The sequence below is a fragment of the Xenopus tropicalis genome, chromosome 10 (genome assembly GCF_000004195.4).
Source record: "Xenopus tropicalis strain Nigerian chromosome 10, UCB_Xtro_10.0, whole genome shotgun sequence".
Classification (NCBI taxonomy): domain Eukaryota; kingdom Metazoa; phylum Chordata; class Amphibia; order Anura; family Pipidae; genus Xenopus; species Xenopus tropicalis.
Window position 1 is genome coordinate 5,224,757 of NC_030686.2, and position 14,023 is coordinate 5,238,779.

At 42.1% G+C, this 14,023-nt stretch overlaps 1 protein-coding gene across 1 annotated transcript in view; it reads right to left on the reverse strand.

Moving 5' to 3' along the window:
- Window positions 1–14,023, reverse strand: part of c20orf85 (chromosome 20 open reading frame 85) — a 204,826-nt gene that overhangs the window by 144,073 nt on the left and 46,730 nt on the right. Inside the window, exon 3 of the mRNA XM_031894221.1 lies at window positions 9,379–9,511. The gene's annotated coding sequence lies outside the window, so the exon portion shown is untranslated. The remainder of the gene's footprint in view (window positions 1–9,378; window positions 9,512–14,023) is intronic.

Sequence of the window (14,023 nt, forward strand, 5' to 3'; positions counted from 1 at the left end):
AGCTGGAGACCGGGCCTCCCATTTGGTACTTGTACCCCCCCCCCGGGTTCACCCTGACACACTATGAGCCTCCCATACGCCATTCAGGTAACAGAAGCAAATTACCTTGAATATCACTTGGCACCGCTACTTAGTAACCGGCCTTACCCTCCGGGGATACGGAGAAATGTGACATTTAATGGATGTAAGATGCGGAAATTGGACTAAGTACACGGTCGGCTTTCAGTTTTGCACTGAGAACATTCTAGAGGCTCCGGCAAAAAAAAAAACGTTTAATTTTCAACGGCAAAAAAAAAACCTAATTAATGGCTGCTGCTTCCCTACAATTTGTAGGTAGTAATTATACCACTGAAATAGAGCAACATGTGACTTATCCTGCATGGCAACACTGGGTATTATGGGTAACGTTGCCACTTGGCCTAACTCCTGCCAAGCTGGGGTCAGTATTACAAACTGACCTGCAGATTAGCCCCCATCTGCAAAGAACCTTATTTCTTCCCTATGCGCTCCATAACTCCGCCCATTTTGTGTCATCACTCGGCCCCTTTTGTGCCCACCCCCAGCTGCCAGTAAAATTTAGTGAGAAAGGTGGCAACCCTAGCATTGGGTCAAACAGAAAAATGGCTCCACGGGTCCTAGCCCCTAATATAAAAAATACAATGACAGTTGGTAATTGGGCAGCGGGGTCCTTTTGTTTTTCCTGGGTTGTTCCTCCAAGGACGGAACAAAAAGTCTATCAAGGTGGCCATGTTCTTCCAAGGATGGAACAAAGAGTCCATTAAGGTGGCCATGATCTTCCAAGGACGGAAAAAAAAGTCCATTAAGGTGGCCATGTTCTTCCAAGGACATAACAAAAAGTCCATTAAGGTGGCCATGATCTTCCAAGGGCAGAACAAAAAGTCCATTAAGGTGGCCATGTTCTTCCAAGGACGGAAAAAAAAGTCCATTAAGGTGGCCATGTTCTTCCAAGGACAGAACAAAAAGTCCATTAAGGTGGCCATGTTCTTCCAAGGACAGAAGAAGAAGTCCATTAAGGTGGCCATGTTCTTCCAAGGATGGAACAAAAAGTCCATTAAGGTGGCCATGTTCTTCCAAGGATGGAACAAAAAGTCCATTAAGGTGGCCATGTTCTTCCAAGGACAGAACAAAAAGTCCATTAAGGTGGCCATGTTCTTGCAAGGACAGAACAAAAAGTCCATTAAGGTGGCCATGTTCTTCCAAGGACAGAAAAAAAAAAGTCCATTAAGGTGGCCATGTTCTTCCAAGGACGGAACAAAAAGTCCATTAAGGTGGCCATGTTCTTCAATGGACAAAACAAAAAGTCCATTAAGGTGGCCATGTTCTTCCAAGGATGGAACAAAGAGTCCATTAAGGTGGCCATGTTCTTCCAAGGACGGAAAAAAAAAGTCCATCAAAGTGGCCATGTTCTTCCAAGGACGGAACAAAAAGTCCATTAAGGTGGCCATGTTCTTCCAAGGACTGAACAAAAAGACCATTAAGGTGGCCATGTTCTTCCAAGGACTGAACAAAAAGACCATTAAGGTGGCCATGTTCTTCCAAGGACGGAACAAAAAGTCCATTAAGGTGGCCATGTTCTTCCAAGGACAGAAAAAAAAAGTCCATTAAGGTGGCCATGTTCTTCCAAGGACAGAAAAAAAAAGTCCATTAAGGTGGCCATGTTCTTCCAAGGACGGAACAAAAAGTCCATTAAGGTGGCCATGTTCTTCCAAGGACAGAAAAAAAAAGTCCATTAAGGTGGCCATGTTCTTCCAAGGACAGAAAAAAAAAGTCCATTAAGGTGGCCATGTTCTTCCAAGGACGGAACAAAGAGTCCATTAAGGTGGCCATGTTCTTCCAAACACGGAAAAAAAAAAGTCCATTAAGGTGGCCATGTTCTTCCAAGGATGGAACAAAGAGTCCATTAAGGTGGCCATGTTCTTCCAAGGACGGAAAAAAAAAAGTCCATTAAGGTGGCCATGTTCTTCCAAGAACAGAACAAAAAGTCCATTAGGGTGGCCATGTTCTTCCATGGCCATGATGTAAGTGAAAGAAAAAGCTGAGGAGCACAACTCATTTCAATGACATTGATGATTTATGTCCGACCTGACTCAGAAGCAGCATATTCAGCAGCAGAGGACACTCTGAAATCATTAAAGGGAAAGCAAGACAGAGCCCAACTACGAGCTACGAGTGCAGGGGAGAGGGAAGGCGGCTCGTGCATGGTAATAGGCTGATGGAAAGACGCCAAGCTCTTGCTTTCTAATAAGTACATTGACTTGAAAGAGCAACAAATCAAAGCCACTCTACGTGAAATGGCGCAATGAATACCATTTTTCATAGGCTGTTTATCTTGGGTGATTAAAGGACTTAACCCTATTACACCACTGAGGGGTCGATAATGCTGATAAAAGTAAAGGGCAAGTAAAGGCCAGTGGGAATTAAAACCTTAGAAGGCTAGTGATGAGCGGCTAGAGCCGTAGGTACGAAGGTGCAGTTTGCTGTAGTTATACTTGGACTTGTACCCCGAGAGATAACAGATAAACTAATAACTATTTACCTGATTAATGGAGAATTAACCAGATTAACCCCACCCATGTATCAGGGGTGCACAGTTATGTTTATATAATAATATATTTCCCTGGGTGCTAAGTAAAAATACTTCTTGGTCCAAATCTATAAGATACTTTGTTCCGACTCGTTCCATAAGTAAAAAGTTCCCCCCCATTGTAAGCAGCAGTCCTGCCCTGCTTTATGGCTGAGATTCTAGCTATCTGTATAACGGAGCATTCTGTCACAGTGGCACAGATCCTATCTGATCCCCCCCATTGTAAGCAGCAGTCCTGTCCTGCTTTATGGCTGAGATTCTAGCTATCTGTATAACAGAGCATTCTGTCACAGTGGCACAGATCCTATCTGATCCCCCCCCCCCCATTGTAAGCAGCAGTCCTGCCCTGCTTTATGGCTGAGATTCTAGCTATCTGTATAACAGAGCATTCTGTCACAGTGGCACAGATCCTATCTGATCCCCCCATTGTAAGCAGCAGTCCTGCCCTGCTTTATGGCTGAGATTCTAGCTATCTGTATAACAGAGCATTCTGTCACAGTGGCACAGATCCTATCTGATCCCCCCATTGTAAGCAGCAGTCCTGCCCTGCTTTATGGCTGAGATTCTAGCTATCTGTATAACAGAGCATTCTGTCACAGTGGCACAGATCCTATCTGATCCCCCCCCCATTGTAAGCAGCAGTCCTGCCCTGCTTTATGGCTGAGATTCTAGCTATCTGTATAACAGAGCATTCTGTCACAGTGGCACAGATCCTATCTGATCCCCCCCATTGTAAGCAGCAGTCCTGCCCTGCTTTATGGCTGAGATTCTAGCTATCTGTATAACAGAGCATTCTGTCACAGTGGCACAGATCCTATCTGATCCCCCCATTGTAAGCAGCAGTCCTGCCCTGCTTTATGGCTGAGATTCTAGCTATCTGTATAACAGAGCATTCTGTCACAGTGGCACAGATCCTATAGAAGAGGAACAGGGAGATTAAAACGCTAGAATTCAGCTCATTTTTAAGAGTTTGGGTTATGGATTTTGTGGATTACATTTCTATCCTTGTGGTTTTCGTCGTTCCTTAGCAAGTGAAATTCCTTTAGGGGAAATTACATACACTATTATCTCTTTAAAGGTCAAGTGAGGAGCGATGTCTTCCGATGCCAAAACACTAAAATACATATTTTTTTGTGGTCGGGGGGAGAAACAATAAGACTTTCAGTGCGGTCCCTTTGTGCCAAACTGTTCGCTTTCAGCACAGGAGACATTTTTTCCTTTTTTTTTTTTCGTTTTTAGACAGTTAAATATCCAAAATGTGAGTCAGGCTGCACTGCGAGACCTGTAGGATGATTGCGGCAGGTAGGGGGGGGGGGAAGGCAACTGTATAACTAATCATTTTTAAAAAGGAAAAGAATAATAAAGCACAAAAAACCCCTGAAAGTTGCCGTTCCCAGCGGATTGTCATCTCTCCGGGACCTTATTTTATTTTTGAAATTTTGTATTTATTTCCTCAATTTTTTTTTTTCCTAAAGAAATGTTATTTATTTATTTATTTTTTTTGCAAAGGAGTGTCTGCTGCAGCTTGGCACAAAACCCAGACGTTACCTCATAGCTGCAGACAGACAGCACATTTCTATGCCAGGCTAACTCTGCAGGAGAATTGGCTCCCTGATTAGCGCAGCTCTGTGCTGCCACCGTACAACAGCGTTTCGCAGAGCAGTGCCCCCCCCCGGCGGGTAGGTGCTTCTGTTCTCTCGCCCAGACAAGCCCCTGGATATGGTGATAATAAGGTCAGGTTGGAGTTAAAAACTTATTAGAACGCCAACCCAATCCCCTCGGAGAGAGCGAGGCTCTTAACAACAAATTAGAGGAGTTGCGCAGGGCTTAGGGGCGGCTAAGTACAGTGGGGACCTTGGGTAAAGGGCAGAAATGCTCCCGGCGTAATAACCCCAATATATACACAACATTCACTGACATTATTAGCTATATATACACACAGGTGTGGGACCTGTTAGCCGGAAACCCATTGTCCAGAAAACTCCAAATTATGGAAATACCTACCCCTTATTGGGGCAGAACAGTCCTATTGGGTTTATTTCATGGTTATTTGATTCCCTTTTCTCTGTAATAATAAAACAGTACCTGTACTTGATCCCAACTAAGATATAATTACCCCTTATTGGGGCAGAACAGCCCTATTGGGTTTATTTAATGGTTAAATGATTCCCTTTTCTCTGTAATAATAAAACAGTACCTGTACTTGATCCCAACTAAGATATAATTACCCCTTATTGGGGGCAGAACAGCCCTATTGGGTTTATTTCATGGTTAAATGATTCCCTTTTCTCTGTAATAATAAAACAGTACCTGTACTTGATCCCAACTAAGATATAATTACCCCTTATTGGGGCAGAACAGCCCTATTGGGTTTATTTAATGGTTAAATGATTCCCTTTTCTCTGTAATAATAAAACAGTACCTGTACTTGATCCCAACTAAGATATAATTACCCCTTATTGGGGGCAGAACAGTCCTATTGGGTTTATTTAATGGTTAAATGATTCCCTTTTCTCTGTAATAATAAAACAGTACCTGTACTTGATCCCAACTAAGATATAATTACCCCTTATTGGGGCAGAACAGCCCTATTGGGTTTATTTAATGGTTAAATGATTCCCTTTTCTCTGTAATAATAAAACAGTACCTGTACTTGATCCCAACTAAGATATAATTACCCCTTATTGGGGGCAGAACAGTCCTATTGGGTTTATTTAATGGTTAAATGATTCCCTTTTCTCTATAATAATAAAACAGTACCTGTACTTGATCCCAACTAAGATATAATTACCCCTTATTGGGGCAGAACAGCCCTATTGGGTTTATTTCATGGTTAAATTATTCCCTTTTCTCTGTAATAATAAAACAGTACCTGTACATATATATAAGTGTATATATATATATAATATATATACGTGTGAAGGGAAGCAGATAAAACACAGATTCATTAGTGTCCGTCTGTAACAAGAAGTTCCAGACCAAGCTCACACATTGGATATGCCAAGCTCTACCTACTGCTGTCAGCGGCACCTCGCCTGCTCCCTTAATAGGATAACAGGATCTGTGTGTGTTCCTGCTGTCTCCTTTTGGCAGGCAGAGTTAAAAATAAAGCGTCGGGCTCAGAAGGAAGCTGGCAAATCTTACCGGGGTGATGGAAAAAAAAAATATATATATATGAATATATGGGCTATAGAGCTCTTTCCAGAGGAATGAAACCAGCAAAACAAAATCTGAAAAGGAAAACAAACTCACTACAGGTATGGATCCGTTATCCAGAAACCCGTTACCCAGAAAGTTCAAAATTACAGGAAGGCCGCCTCCCATAGACTCCATTATAATGAAATAATTCACATTTTTAAAGGGAATTTCCTTATTCTCTGTAATAATAAAACAGTACCTGTACTTGATCCCAACTAAGATATAATTACCCCTTATTGGGGCAGAACAGCCCTATTGGGTTTATTTAATGGTTAAATGATTCCCTTTTCTCTGTAATAATAAAACAGTACCTGTACTTGATCCCAACTAAGATATAATTACCCCTTATTGGGGCAGAACAGCCCTATTGGGTTTATTTCATGGTTAAATGATTCCCTTTTCTCTGTAATAATAAAACAGTACCTGTACTTGATCCCAACTAAGATATAATTACCCCTTATTGGGGGCAGAACAGCCCTATTGGGTTTATTTCATGGTTAAATGATTCCCTTTTCTCTGTAATAATAAAACAGTACCTGTACTTGATCCCAACTAAGATATAATTACCCCTTATTGGGGCAGAACAGCCCTATTGGGTTTATTTCATGGTTAAATGATTCCCTTTTCTCTGTAATAATAAAACAGTACCTGTACTTGATCCCAACTAAGATATAATTACCCCTTATTGGGGGCAGAACATTGGGTTTCATTAGTGTTACAATGATTTTTAGTAGGCTTAAAGGGGAAGTTCACCTTTGAGTTCCAGTAACTCAATTTACAATTTTAGTTATTTCACTTTGTGATCAGCAGCTCTCCAGTATGATGTTCCAGCAATTTGATTGCTAGGGTAAAAATTACCTTAGCAACCAGGGAGTGGCTTGAATGAGAGACTGATGTATGAATAGGAGAGGGTCTGAATAGAAAAATTAGTACAATAACAATAAAACTGGAGCCTCACAGAGCAATAGGGTTTGGCTGCCGGGGTCAGTGACCCCCATTTGAAAGCTGCAAAGAGTTAGAAGAAGAAGGCAAATAATTCAAAAACTATAAAAAAATAAATAATGACGACCAATTAAAAAGTTGCTTAGAATTAGCATACATACCTTCCCAGAAGGGGAGGGGCAGTTATAGCAGCAATGGGAGGGGCAACTTCATATTAATCCCCTTGGTTTGGGAATGAGATGTTGGGGAGCAGGGGTCCCCATACTTTTGGCCATATGGAGTCTATATAGAATTCTCCCAGGACATTATATAGAAATATAGTAAATATTTTTTATCTCTTGCAATGGATTTTCTATGCGGCTCAGCCAACAACACTTTGTTTCCTAATTACTTTAATAGGAAAAAAACCATTTATGACAAAGTGTTTATGCTGTAAATTAAACAGCGTTAACTTTCAATAGGAGAAATGTTTATACCAAGCCTTCAGCACTTTAACAAATTAATTACCTGCCTCTGCTCATGTCTCAGGTCCCGAGGGTAAACTGTAACTAACCACCTACCCACGCAAATATATGATCTATTTAGTGTAAAAAATATATATTGCACTGGGTATAATAATAATAACAATAATACACAGGAATTTCTATGTTCAAGCTGCTGTTATTTTGTCACTTAGAGCTGCAGTGCCAGGGCGGGACCACTAGGTGGCGGTGTCCTGCTCTAACTACTCACACTAGGAAACAGTCTATAGTCATAATCCAGCCCAAGATGGGCGTGTCCTTGCTTAAGGGTGGAGCTAAGTGTAGAACCAGGAAGTAAAGCAGTCAGACAGGTAGAGAATAAAGGTACATACTGCAGCGCACTTGTATTACTTATACACTGACTTTCTAGAAGAATTTGGGGTATTTTTAACACCTGAAATATTAAGGGGGTTGTCCACCTTTAAGTTATGGTATGATGTAGAGAGTGATATTCTGAGACAATTTGCAATTGGTCCTTATTTTTTATCATTTTTAGTTTTTTTATTATTTCAGTTTTTGATCAGCAGCTATTTGGTTGCTAGGATCCAAATGACCTTAGCAACCAGGGAGTGGTTTGAATGCAAGACTGATATATGAACAGGAGAGGGGCTGAATAGAACAATAAATCCTATTATTTACCCTACGGATACATTTGCCCATATCCGCGGCCGAGGGAAGCGTTTGGGGGATGAGCGCGGTGTGACGGTTGCCGAGATGCTTTATGACTGCAGCGAAGCGTTTAATTAACCGATTAGAGCAATTAAACATTGACAAAGTAAACGGCACATGTGATTAATGAAATCAATCAGGGAAGGGAACTGGGTGGGGGGGGGAGGGGGGATCGGAGAGTTTAGAGATTGGTAAATAACTGGGCGGGGGCAAATCTGATTCTGTCAGAGGGACGGAAGATAATTAGCTAAGAAATTAATTTAGCGGACGCACCAATATTAATTATCTATTTATAGGAATTCTGAGCTTCACTATTTATATTACTGTATTTCCAATGAGGTTTGGTGTTTAGCAGCTTAATATGACCTGCCCCCCTCAATTTAGCCACGCCCATGATTTCTAGGCCGGCCCAGTGCCTTGTACCAAACTGACACATGAGGTTATGGTGACTGCTAATGGCAGCATAGGGATTCCCCTGTACTAAGCACAATTCAGCAGGAACAGCCCCCTAAGTTTGCTCATAGCCTGTACAGAGAGATACCATAAAACTATGGCAGCATAGGGATTCCCCTGTACTAAGCACAATTCAGCAGGAACAGCCCCCTAAGTTTGCCCATAGCCTGTACAGAGAGATACCATAAAACTATGGCACATAGGGATTCCCCTGTACTAAGCACAATTCAGCAGGAACAGCCCCCTAAGTTTGCTCATAGTCTGTACAGAGAGATACCATAAAACTATGGCACATAGGGATTCCCCTGTACTAAGCACAATTCAGCAGGAACAGCCCCCTAAGTTTGCTCATAGCCTGTACAGAGAGATACCATAAAACTATGGCACATAGGGATTCCCCTGTACTAAGCACAATTCAGCAGGAACAGCCCCCTAAGTTTGCCCATAGCCTGGTGGTCAATCCCTCTAGCAGGGTGTATATAACAAACATATATTTCAGTTCCCTATGAGCATTATTGGTGTAAGTCACCCAAAGGGCACCTCTATTTCTTCCCAAGCGAAACCCTAAATACAGTTGCAGGTATCCGGCCGGGAGTATTCGGGATCAGGCAGATGGGCAGGAAGTCTGGTTCTTTCCCCTCCGCCAGACAAAATCTGCACTTCCTGTTGCTGCAGTGGGAGGGGAAAGGGTGATTCTAGGGGCAACATACCTGTCTGTCTGCCCAAGTATCACATTATTTGTGACCGGTAGATGTGTATGTGGGAGTGGAGAGTAAGCCTCTATGCCAAGACTGTGTGCCAGGATGTATCACTAGTAATATTAATAGGGGGCCCATTCACTAAACAACTCAAACTAAATTTTTAAGCCAAAAAGTTGCAGAAAAAAACGCTACGACTTTTCCCAGATTTACTCTGCGTCTAAAAATCTGGATTGGACAATTCGCCAGATTTAACTTGTAGAACAAACCTTTGGGGGGGGGGAGATCTTACCTGTATTTCCTTTTTATGGACCATGGATGTTCCCGCTGTCAGGGAAAGTACTGAAATGCAACAACAGCTCCCTCTCCTGGGTCGATACAATCACTGCACTGGCAAAGATCAATCGATATGGCAGCTTCTTTCCCTGCAATTCAACAATTCAATATACTTATATAGTAGGGCATGGGGGAACACACTTCCATAATAATCCTTATATAATACACAAGAGCCATGAATATCTTGTAAATTATAACCTTATCACGGTGCCTAGTGAGGTCATCAGTTATTATTGGTGCTTACTGATGTCATCAGTTATAATTGGTGCTTAGTGATGTCATTTCTATCACATGACTCAGTAAAACTCGTGTATTGTAAGAAATAATGTACCATCTGTTGCAAAATATAAGGATATTATAAGTCACCTTGGAGTTCCCATGACCTGTATAAAAGCACTGAGCCTTCAGCCTCGTTATATGCCTTCAGGCTGGGCCCCCTTAGCCCATAACAAGGTTACAGATATATAGAAACATTGGGGTAACAGTCACCCCGCTATAGTTCCAGGGGTACCCAGGGCACAAATAAGCACTCACCCCAAATCCCCCCCTAACTGGCCTTCAGGCTGGGCCCCCTTAGCCCATAACAAGGTTACAGATATATAGAAACACTGGGGTAACAGTCACCCCGCTATAGTTCCAGGGGTACCCAGGGCACAAATAAGCACTCACCCCAAATCCCCCCCTAACTGGCCTTCAGGCTGGGCCCCCTTAGCCCATAACAAGGTTACAGATATATAGAAACATTGGGGTAACAGTCACCCTGTTATAGTTCCAGGGGTACCCAGGGCACAAATAAGCACTCACCCCAAATCCCCCCCTAACTGGCCTTCAGGCTGGGCCCCCTTAGCCCATAACAAGGTTACAGATATATAGAAACATTGGGGGTAACAGTCACCCCACTATAGTTCCAGGGGTACCCAGGGCACAAATAAGCACTCACCCCAAATCCCCCCCTAACTGGCCTTCAGGCTGGGCCCCCTTAGCCCATAACAAGGTTACAGATATATAGAAACATTGGGGTAACAGTCACCCCACTATAGTTCCAGGGGTACCCAGGGCACAAATAAGCACTCACCCCAAATCCCCCCTAACTGGCCTTCAGGCTGGGCCCCCTTAGCCCATAACAAGGTTACAGATATATAGAAACATTGGGGTAACAGTCACCCTGCTATAGTTCCAGGGGTACCCAGGGCACAAATAAGCACTCACCCCAAATCCCCCCCTAACTGGCCTTCAGGCTGGGCCCCCTTAGCCCATAACAAGGTTACAGATATATAGAAACATTGGGGTAACAGTCACCCCGCTATAGTTCCAGGGGTACCCAGGGCACAAATAAGCACCCCAAATCCCCCCCTAACTGGCCTTCAGGCTGGGCCCCCTTAGCCCATAACAAGGTTACAGATATATAGAAACATTGGGGTAACAGTCACCCCGCTATAGTTCCAGGGGTACCCAGGGCACAAATAAGCACTCACCCCAAATCCCCCCCTAACTGGCCTTCAGGCTGGGCCCCCTTAGCCCATAACAAGGTTACAGATATATAGAAACATTGGGGTAACAGTCACCCCGCTATAGTTCCAGGGGTACCCACTCACCCCCACAGAATCCCAGAGAGTGTATAAGGATAATGGCTGCGCCGGTTTATGAGGATTAAGTGCGCGGGACGGGAGGAAGCGTTTCGCTCACATTATTTATAGACAGAGGAATCAATATGAATGAATAAATAATGGGATTTTATTCATTAGGTAATTAGGCCAATTAATTGTTTGCTCAGGGAAAGATCTGATTTATAACGACACTGTTGCATCTCTCTGATCATATAGCCATACGGACAAGCAGACTGGATCTGTTAAGACATTAAAGGCAAAGTATCACCTAAACAATCAATGATTCATTGTTATTTGTATCTAAGGATTCTATAACAATGTCATTACTGTGTGGGGACTCAGCTGCCCCACCCACAAGCTACATAGGCCACTCCCCTGATGCACCCAATTGCACCTATAAACCACTGTGGCCACTCCCCTTTCTGATGGAACGTGAGCCCTTTGGCCAAATGGAACTTGTAGCCATTCGTTTTTCTATTGTGCTTTACATCAAACACATTTCTGACACGGACCTTCCTGGTGGGACCAGTTCCATAGACAAACCCTTCATCTGAATGTTATTCTTATGGGTAAGCAGAAAAAAATGAGATAATAACCCAACTCTATAATTACCAATCTAGAAATCTGTGGGCTCTGTGGGATAAACTCTGCAATAAAAAAAAATAAAAAAAATTCTGATATTTGGTCACATGTCACATTACCACCAGGAAGTGTACTTCTCCCAGGCAAGCAGAAAAATAGCAGTAACATAATTCTATAATTAGCAATGCACTAAAAATTAATCTGGGCTCTGTGGGATAAATTCTGCCATGAAAAAATATTTTTCTGATATGTAGTCACATGTCAAATTTCTACCAGGAAATGAACTTCTCCAAGGCAAGCAGAAAAAAAGATTATAACCGGACAGTATAGTTATCAATCTAGAAGTCTAGCTCTGTGGGAAAAACTATGCCATGAAAAAACATTGTTCTGATATGTAGTCACATTTCCACCAGCCTTCTCCAAGGCAAGCAGAAAAATAGCAGTAATGTAATGCTAAAATTAAAAATTAATTAATAATAAAACTACCCTACGGGCTCTAAGGGATAAACTCTACAATGAAAATGTCTGTTATTTCCGATCTGTGGTAAGGCCATGTTACCAGTAAGTCAAACTCTTCCAGGTAAGCAGAAAAAGAGGAATTTATTTATTTCCAATCAGTAAGAAACTAAAGTCTGATCTTTTTCATGGCACAGTTTATCCCACAGAGCCCATAGGCTGCTTTTCTGCTTAAGAAATTTAGGCGACTTCCATTTTTCTGCTTGCCTGGGAGAAGCTGACTTCCTATTAACAATGTCACATGTGACTACATGAAATAATTCTTGTTTTTTTTCACAGTAGAGTTTAGTTCTGATATGTGGTCACATATCACACTATCACTATAAAGTCAGCTTCTCCCACGCAAACAGAAAAAAGGGAAGTAGCATAAATTATTAACAAACTACGCAGCCTATGGACTGTGGGGGATAACAAGACCGGAGTTACGTCTCATATGCGGTCATATGTCACATGTCACCAGGAAGTTAGCTTCTCCCAGGCAAACAGAAAAAGGGAAGTAGACTAAATAATTAACAATCTAAGCAGCCTATGGACTCTGGGGAATAAAAAGATCAGACTTATGTCTCATATGTGGTCACATGTCATATGGTCACCAGGAAGTCAGCTTCTCACAGAAAAACAGAAAAGAGGGAAGTAGGCTAAATCATTAACAAACTTAGCAGCCTATGAGCTCTAGGGCATAAAAAGATCACACTTACGTCTCATATGTGGTCACATGTCATATGGTGACCAGGAAGTCAACTTCTACCAGGGAAACAGGAAAAAGGGAAGCAGCATAAATTATTACAAACTAAGCAGCCTATAATCTCTAGGGGATAAAAAGCTCAGATTTATATCTCATATGTGGTCACATGTGACACTGTCACCAGGAAGTCAGCTTCTTCCAGGCAAACAGAAAAAAAGGAAGTAGCATAAATTATTAACAAACTAAGCAGCCTATGAGCTCTAGGGGATAAAAAGATCAGACTTATGTCTCATATGTGGTCACATGTCATATGGTCACCAGGAAGTCAGCTTCTCCCAGGCAACCAGAAAAAAAGGGAAGTAGCATAAATTATTACAAACTAAGCAGCCTATGAGCTCTAGGGGATAAAAAGATCAGACTTATGTCTCATATGTGGTCATATGTCATATGGTGACAAGGAAGTCAGCTTCTCCCAGGTAAACAGAAAAAAGTGAAGTAGCATAAATTATGACGAACTAAGCACCCTATGAGCTCTATAGGGTGCACAGGATGGGTATCGTTGGATTAACTATTTGTCATTCAAAAGGTTGGCCTTTTTGAGTAGCTATTGTGTAAACTGGGGGATTATGTCTCATATGTGGTCACATGTCATATGGTCACCAGGAAGTCAGATTCTCCCAGGCAAACAGAAAAAAGGAAGTAGTATAAATGATTAACAAACTAAGCAGCCTATGAGCTCTAGGGGATAAAAAGAGGAGACTTATGTCTTATATGTGGTCGCATGTCATATGGTCACCAGGAAGTCAGCTTCTCCCAGGTAAACAGAAAAAAGTGAAGTAGCATAAATTATTACAAACTAAGCAGCCTATGAGCTCTAGGGGATAAAAAGATCAGCCTTATGTGGTCACATGTCATATGGTGACAAGGAAGTCAGCTTCTCCCAGGTAAACAGAAAAAAGTGACGTAGCATAAATTATGACAAACTAAGCAGCCTATGCGCTCTATGGGGTGCACAGGATGGGTATCGTTGGATTAGCTATTTGTCTTTCAAAGGGTTGGCCTTATGGGGTATCTATTGTGTAGACTGGGGGATATATTTCACTGGCCCCCATTACTGTATTTTTTTTTTGCTGACCATTAAGACTTTAATGACTTCACCAGATGGACAAAAAAAGTGATGACATCATCAAACAGGGACCAAGTAACTGCAT